Source organism: Dryobates pubescens, chromosome 9 (genome assembly GCF_014839835.1).
Source record: "Dryobates pubescens isolate bDryPub1 chromosome 9, bDryPub1.pri, whole genome shotgun sequence".
Classification (NCBI taxonomy): Eukaryota; Metazoa; Chordata; class Aves; order Piciformes; family Picidae; genus Dryobates; species Dryobates pubescens.
The window spans coordinates 33,748,351-33,757,080 of NC_071620.1; the positions used below are offsets into that span (position 1 = coordinate 33,748,351).

The 8,730-nt window shown below is 43.8% G+C and overlaps 1 non-coding gene across 1 annotated transcript; it reads right to left on the minus strand.

The window, feature by feature from the left end:
* Positions 1 to 8,263: 8,263 nt before the first annotated feature.
* Positions 8,264 to 8,353, minus strand: TRNAY-GUA (transfer RNA tyrosine (anticodon GUA)). The gene is given in 2 exon segments: positions 8,264 to 8,299; positions 8,317 to 8,353. It is a non-coding gene; the product is annotated as a tRNA-Tyr (tRNA).
* Between the last annotated feature and the right edge of the window lie 377 nt (positions 8,354 to 8,730).

The window sequence follows — 8,730 nt, forward strand, 5'->3', positions numbered from 1 at the left end:
TATACCTTTGCTTCTCTGTTTTGATTTTTGAGGATCAGTGGTTTCACTATGAATAATTTAGAGGAAAAAAACTTTCCTAGCTGAGTTGGGTGGTAGGGCATGTCTGTGCCTGTGAGTGAAGTTCTGTCCACTAACCACACTTATGCAGGATGGGAAACAGCTTTGCCAATCAATAGAGCATCATAATTCCTCTCTTAACAGGAAATGAGGACCCAGTGCAATATTGCAGTTTTAATTTTAATGCAATTTAAAAGAAAAAACACACCCAGCACCAGATGCTCATCAGAAGAGCATTAAATTTTATTGCTGTATGCTATTTCCCTTAGGAACTCTCGTGGTTAAAAATCAACAATAAGCCTATACCTTTTTGCAGTGAATCTCTTCAACTGCAGTTCAGTTAAGAGGGCTGACAGGTCACAAGACTCATCACAAGTTTGATTATTTCTCAATAGGCAAGCTGAGATGAGGATAATTGCTATGTTTTTACAGACCTCCTCACCGCAGAGCCCCTCACGCTCACCTTCCTTCAGCCTGATGAAAAGTGGCTCAAACACAGCTTCGTGTTCTCTCTGCCTTTTTTCCCTGTCCTCTCCTGGAAACATGTGGCATTCCATTTCTCATGAAGGACTGAATGCTGGCTTGATAATGTGATGCAGCTTCCTAGAGGAAAGCAACAACATGCCACAGCTGGTGGGTGGGTGGATGCACCTCTGAGCTCCTGCACCAGCAGCCCTGCTTGATCTCTGTTGCTCTCCTCTTTCTCCATTTGACCGCAACAGAAGGAGCTCTCCCTTCCAGCACACACGGCTCGGCTCTCCTGGCATAGAGAGTCAGCTCTGGAAAACCGTTTGTGGCAATGCTCTGAGATTTAATACAGCAATATCCTCTTAGAGTTTTATCTACTGGTAGTTTGATAACTTTCTGGGAGAAGAAACCAAAGAGATCATTCAGGCTGTAAAGCTGCTGCAAAGTGAGGTGTGGTTTAGGCCTGGCTGGGGACCAGATGCACACCAAAGGCGCTCTATCACTTCCCTTCTTATGTGGAGAGGGGAGAGGGAAAATATACCAAGAGGCCTATGGATCAAGACAGAAGTAGTTTGACAAAAGTAAAGGCTGCATGAAGAAGCAAGTGCAAACAAAAGCATTAATCTCTACTTCCCATCAGCAGACAATGTCTGGCAGCTTGCTGGGAAGCAGGGCTGCAATATGCATAGTGGTTGCTCCAGAGGGCAAACATCATTAATGAATGCCCCCAACCCATCCCACCCCCTTCCTTCTTTTTCTTAGCTTATACATCTGAGCTGATGTCATGTGTTATGGAATATCCCTTTCATCAGTTGGGGTCAGCTGGCCTGGCCATATCCCCTTCCTAAGATCTTGCCCATCCCTCAGCCTACTGTTGTTGAGGGGGAATGTTGGAAAAGCACAGCCTTGGTGCTGTGTGAGCACTGCTCAGCAGTAGCCAAAACTGAAATCAAGGGAAAACCCACTGCTGGTTTCTTTTAGGGTTAAGTCAACAGTTTACCAAAAGTGAGGATTCACAGAATCACAGAAACATTCAGGTTGGAAAAGACCCTCAGCATCACCAAGTCCAACCCCCAAACCATATCCCCAAGTACCACATCCAAACAATCTTTAGACACATCCAGGGTTGGTGATTCAACCACCTCCCTGGGCAGCCCATTCCAATGCCTGACCACTCTTTCTGTGAAAAATGTTTTCCTAATGTCCAGTCTAAACCTACCCAGTCATAGCTTGAGGCCATTCCCTCTTGTTCTATCACCAATTACCTGTGAGAAGAGACCAGCACCAGCCTCTCCACAGCGTCCTTTCAGGTAGTTGTAGAGAGCAATGAGGTCTCCCCTCAGCCTCCTCTTTTCCAGCTCCTTCAACCACTCTTCATAAGATTTCTTCTCCAGTCCCTTCACAGCTTTGTTGCTCTCCTCTGCACTCGCTCTACCACCTCCACATCTCTCCTGTATTGAGGTGCCCAAAACTGGACACAATGTTCAAGGTCAAGGTGTGGCCTCACCAGATCTGAGTACAAGGGTACAATCACTTCCCTACTCCTGCTGGACACAGCATTTCTGATACCAGCCAGTATGCCATTGGCTTTCTTGGCCACCTGGGCACACTTCTTGCTTATATTCAGTTGCCTGTCAATTAGAACCCCCAAAGTCACTTTCTGCCAGACAGCTCTCCAGCCACAAACTCTGTAAGCAAGGAAGGGTAGTCAGCACACACACCAATGAGAGCCTCTGAAGGTTCAGGTAACTTTTAAAGTTCTGCTGCAGCCTCGTAGGACCAATCACTCAGCAGCAGCTGTCTTAGGAACTCACAATGTTATGTGAAATAGGGACATTGCTACCCCTCTGTGTCACAGGGACTTGAGAATAGATACAGTAAAGATTGTGTGGTGTTCAAAACACAGTGATCCCAGAAAAGTCTTGTATTGCCATGAAAATTACTAGGGCTTTTTTTTAGCTCCACATACTCTAAAAAGGGCAACATGGAGTGTCAACACCTCAATTCTGAATTTGAAGAGACTCTTAATTCACAAATACAGACTTTCTCAGGCCTCTACAATATTTAGGGGACTTAAGCTGAAGTCATGCTTCACCTGTTCACATTTCTTTTCCTCAGCCTTCAAATAAGCATGAAACATGCCGACCCAAGAGTCAGCAGAACTTTCCTCCTGTAATCCCCTGGGAAATGCAAGGGTAGCGTAGGAAAAAGGAATGCCAAACCCCCTCCACACTCAGCAAAAAAGTTAGGACCCTTAGCATCCTTATTAAGCATAAAAATAGAAATGGCTAGATTCAGATTGGATGTTAGGAAGAAGTTCTTCACCATGAGGGTGGTGAGACACTGGAACAGGTTTCCCAGGGAGTTGGTAGAAGCCCCATCCCTGGAGGTTTTTAAGGCCAGGCTGGTGTGGTTCTGAGCATGTGGTTCTAGCGTGAGATGTCCCTGCCCATGGCAGGGGGGTTGGAACTAGATGATCCTTGAGATCCCTTCCAACCCTAACAATTCTATGACTCTATGATTCTATTCACAAAGACTCCCTTCTTCAAAACTGGCAACAGCACAGTACATCCAACTCACAACTTAGATAGAAAGAAGTGGTTTGCAGTGTTGAGGAAGGATCTGACATGGCTTTCTGTGAGGAAGCTGGTGTTACTCAAGTAATATCCTCACTGTAATCAATGGGAATCTTGCTCAAGTCAAGAAGTTCATTAAATACACTGTCTAAATACATTATGTTGGCTAAGGTCAGGCAAGGTGCATTGCTAAATTTTGTCTTTTAGTCCTATGTTTGGGTCATACAACTCTTAAGGTTTTGCTTTTTGAGGAAAACTTCTCTGGTTCAGTAAGGATTTGGTACCAGCTCTGTTTTCACAGCAGCCACCTTTAAGCAGTCAGCTAAGTAAGACCAATGCTGCATTGAGAGTGCTGAGAATCTTCCAGGAAATTAAGCCATACAGCTACAGCACCTCATCTCTAAGGAGTCATTGAACACTTTGATGTGTTAATTGATTATTGTGCATTGATTAAAGCTGACAAGAAAGCATACATTCTCCAGGTGACTTTCAAATTACAAAGCCACAAACTTCAAAGGTTATTTGGATTCACAGACCAAAATATATTTTCTTATTTACCACACAAGAAAAAGCATCCTCACAAATGAAACGAGAATTTTAAACCAGTGAATGGTGAAATGGCACAACTTGAAATAAGAAACTAATCAATGCTATCAAAATGGCTTCAATCTGTCCTGAGGACTCTAATAATTTCCAGATGATAACATGGAACTGATTGGATGTCTCTGGCAGCAGTTCTTATCAAGGCCTGATTATGACTACAATAGGAAGAAGAAGAAAAATTGTTTTGTAGAGGGTGGTTAAGTAGACCTGAAGAAATGTGCAAACAGTTGCTCAGTTCAGTGTAAATCTTCCTGATCTGCTGGTTGCAAGTAAAGGCAACAACTGCTGTTGGTCATCTCCAGCCATGCTGAGACTCTGTTCATAAATTCATCCAAACACAGGATAGTTTTATTTCATAGTAAAAGCAAAGCAGTTTGCAACCACTTGCAATTTCTACAAACAGGCAAATAATCAGCAAAGCATCTTGATTTGCTTCCTCCTTTTAAAAACTTTTTCAAGAAGCCCTCCTTAATCACATTTATTTGTATTGGCCAGAATCAGGATCATGTTTTCCTTGCCATCATGAAAAACTTTGCAAAGATATGACCCTGCTCCAAAAGCTTTACTTAAATGTGTATGACCAGAGGCAACAGGTGGCTTCAAAAGAACCACAGCAGCAGAAAAAAGTCAGTGCTCAAAGGAACGCTGTGGGCTCAGCATAAAGATAGATCTTCAGTCCTATCACTGCAGCAGTGCTGCATTTCATAGAATCATAGAATGCATCGGATTGGAAGGGACCCCTGAAGGCCACCTTGTCCAACCCACCTGCAGTGAGCAGGGACATCTTTAGCTAGATCAGGTTGCTCAAGGCCCTATCAAGTTTGACCTTGAATGTATCCAGGGACAGGGTCTCCACCATCTTTCTGGACAATCTGTCCCAGTATTGCACTACCCTCATTGTAAAGAGCTTCCTCCACATGTCCAACTTAAATCTGCCCTGCTCCAGTTTAAAACCATTGTCCTTCATCCTATTGCTGCATATCTTTGTAAACAGTCCCTCCCCAGCTTTCTTGTAGGCCCCTTTCAGATGTTGAAATGCTGCTACAAAGTCTCCACAGAGCCTTCTCTTCTTCAGGCTGAACAATCCCAACTCTCACTCTTTCTTCATAGGAGAAGTGCTCCAGGCCTCTGATGATCTCTGGACCAAATTCAGCAGGTCCATGTCCTTCCTGTGTTGAGGACTCCAGAGCTGGATGCAGTATTCCAGGTGAGGTCTCACCAAAGCAGAGTAGAGTGGCAGAATCACCTCTCTCAACCTGCTAGCCATGCTTCTTTCGATGCAGCCCAGGATACAATTTGCCTTCTGAGCTGCAAGTGCATGTTACTGGCTCATGTCCAGCTTGCTGTCCATCAGTACTCCCAAGTCCTTTTCTGCAGGGCAGTTCTCAATCTCATCATCCCCCAGCCTGTACTGGTACCTAGGATTGCCCTGACCTAGCTGCAGGACTTTGCGTTTCCCTTATTAAATGTCATGAGGTTCACCTGAGCCCACTTCTCCAGCCCGTCTGGGTCCCTCTGGATGGCATCCTGTCCCTCAGTCATATCAGCTACACCAGTCAGCTTGCTGATTTGTAGGCTGAAGACCAATACTGGAGAATAATGCAAAATGTTGAGATTACCCAGCTTTTCTGAAGTTTCTTTAAGATTAACCAAACTTCTTTAGGCAAGCCATATATTGCTCAGTCATTCCACATTGCATCAGAAGCATTCTCTGCAATGGCCTTGATGCAACCAGGTGAAATCAAGTGTCTACACCAAGGCTGGGATTAATTTATATGGGAAAAATCAAAATACAGGTCAAGATCTACAAAGTCACTCAAAGCAAGTACAACTGAGAACCTGGAACTGTGCCACTGCCAAAATTGCACTTTTAATTTTTAATGGAAAGTTGCTTTCCGAGTGAGCACAGACAAGACCAGTCACAGACCATGTAACACTTGCTGCTCAGGGAAGGTGCAAAATAACCACAAAAGACAGGCTGCAGGCACAGGTGACTGGATCCAACTCAGCAAGCTGTCCTACAGGAATTTGAGCACTGCTCTTCCTTCAGGGAGAAAGAGCAGATATTTTGCAATATATTTATGCTAACTGTACAAGCTACAATTTCTTCACCATGCATTATGCTGCTTCTAAGCCAGGGGATAGGCTAAAAGTTTGGTTTGGGACATGAGGTGAGACAAGAAGAAAAACATATTTCAGAAAGGGAAGGAACATCCCATTTATCCCACTTACATAAATTATTATCTTGTCACCACTGTGTCATTATGGGGCAGCCCTGGTAGCTGAAATAGCATGATATGAAACAGCTATGGCATAACAGAAGCTAACCATGTCAGACAGTATTCTCCACCAGGACCCAGTTACCTACTGGTGTGCAACAATATGAGGGTGAACCCATGCTGCAAAAACTCACCCTTTCCAACGCAAGAAATGTTTCCTACTAGAGCATCATTTGTGATGAGAACCTACTTCAAATTTATCCTTTCTCCCTCCATTCTTGTTTCATTTATACCTTGTGCAACCCAGACTGAAATATTAGGTCAGCAAAGATCTCTACATCAACAAACTGCCTGTGAGGCAGTCAGTCTGCTCATCCATCACCACCATTCCCCTGTCTCAGGGAAAGCCTTGGTCCCTTCTCCAATGCAAGCACAAGGGTTTACTTTTCATGCTAATTGGCAGATTTTGAATCAAAAGCTTCAGGCTTATTGCAGCAATTAAAGGCACAAGTCATGTGTTCACTCATTAGGAAAGGTTCCTACTTTGTCTTACTGATCGCCAAGACCAGAAAAGGTGCATTGCAAGGAGGAAATCTTTCCCAGGTGCCATGGGACAGATTTATTATCCAATGTGGTTTCAAACACACCCAAAGTCCTCCTGTGGCATCACCTAGGCTCATGTGTCTCTCCTCTTTCCGGTGTAAAATGACTGCCAGATTCCCACTAGAGATGCCACTGCTATGCATCCTCCTCCCAGCGTCCTAGCGGGACTGCAAAGGAGGCTGCTTGCCTTTCCTGCCCTTGCTTTTACAACCCCATCCCACTGTGGGAGGATCTATGGAGCAATTAGTGCTTGGCCTGCCTGCTGCCCAGGGATTGGAAAGCTGGTTGTTTCATTCTGCTGGAGAGGCAGAACTGCCTCTGTCCTGTTATGTGTCTCCCTGTACTGAAAATCCATTATAGTTCTGAGTCTATGAGTGTGTACTGCTAGAGAGGCTGAAGAAGATTTAATGCAGCTGGATTTGGGAGGACAAAGAAAACTGGTACTCTGCTGTGATCAATGGTCATTGATCTGATGCTAACTAAAAAAAACCCCAAACCTCTTTTAAATACTGGAATTGCATCTAATTGCTTGATTATTCATTCTAGCTTAGCCCTGGTTCTATGATGCATCTGACTCGAACTTCTAGTAAATCTTTCTATGTAATAATAATTTTAATGTTTTTTATTTAATAAACAATACTAATACATTTCTAACAGAGTGGGAGATAAGCCACAGAATAAAGTTGCCACCTCCTTCCCCCATCTATTTTCAGCTTATCACCATGCTTTGCACGAGGACATGTTTTGCATGAGCTTTGGGATTTAGATCCCCTAATGTTGTCTCATCTAATGTAAAAATCTAAACCCATCCAATCTTTAATAAAGCTTCCTACAGACCTCTCAGAGCTGATTGTGTCTTGTGAAAGTGAGTTCCATGAGTCAGTTTCCTGTGTGAAACAAAAATTTTCTTTAACAGATCACGGCGCCCTGTTTCCTACCCTCTGAAAGTTTTTGGTGTTGGTTGCTGTATGAATGAGTTCTTAGGATGCCTCATAAACCAGGACTGTTGTCTCCTTTCATATGTTTCTACTGACTCTTTCTTATCCATTTCCTTTGTAAACAGTCCCAACTTTTACAGTTCTTCACCAAAATGGACAGTATGTGTACATGATACATCCCAGAGTAGTGCACACAGTGGTATTTGCAGTGCTTTCACAAAGGCAGTGATTATAGTTGCATGTAGTGGCTGTCTCAGGCAAACATCTAGACCTGAATGATCATGGTTTTCTTGTACTCACAAAAAATCTTAGTGCCCCCATGCCAGCCAAAACCCCCACACTTCAAAACACGAGATCAAGATAGGAAAAGGGGTGAAACCAGCAACCAGTAACTGGATCTCCCCGTATTTTCCACACTCAGCTGAACTAAAAGAGGCTCTGCAAGCTGTGAACTGTGGGCCTGCTCTAGCTATCAAGGGTCTGTAGGTGCTGAGCCCCTGCAGAAGAGAAGCTCATATGATGGACATCAACTAATTAGGCATAGAGGTGTCAAAGGTCAAAGCACCATTGCTCAGAGCATCAGGTGAAGCAAACAAGGCGGGTAGAAAAAATGAAATCCGTAAAAGTGATGTGTTTTAAGTGGACTAAATTTCTCCTGGGGTTTCAAGAAGCATACTACAGGAGAGGGCAGCTGTGCAAAGTTGAGAATTCCAGAAAGAAGGGAAAGAAAAAAAGAAGAATGGGGGGAAAAAAAAAAAAAGGAAAGAAGGAAAATAAAAAACCAAACACCAAAAACCTTTCCTTCGAGCCGGAATTGAACCAGCGACCTAAGGATTACTTTCTATAGACAGCCTACAGTCCTCCGCTCTACCAGCTGAGCTATCGAAGGAAGACAAGGAGTAAGTGCCAAGAATGAGTCAAGACTATGTCAACAATAGCCTTAGGCTTTAATGGGTTTCCATATGTATCACTTTTCACAACATCAAAACCGTATCCAAAAAAAAAAGAAGCCACATTAACTTTCCTGCAAAACCAGATTCTGGTTTCAAAACTGCCAGCTTTCTGCCAAAGAGTTCACAGCTCTTGTAAGACTGCTGGTGGTGGTAGCATTAAGGTTGGAGCTCCTGTGATGACCCATATGAAATCTGTTTACTGCCTGACAAAGACATTTGCCCACTCTTTGGTGACCTTGCCACGTTTCCTAAGCTGAGCTAGGAGAAGAGGGAGAACTCCCCTCCACACAATTCCCCACACCAGTTCTCCAGC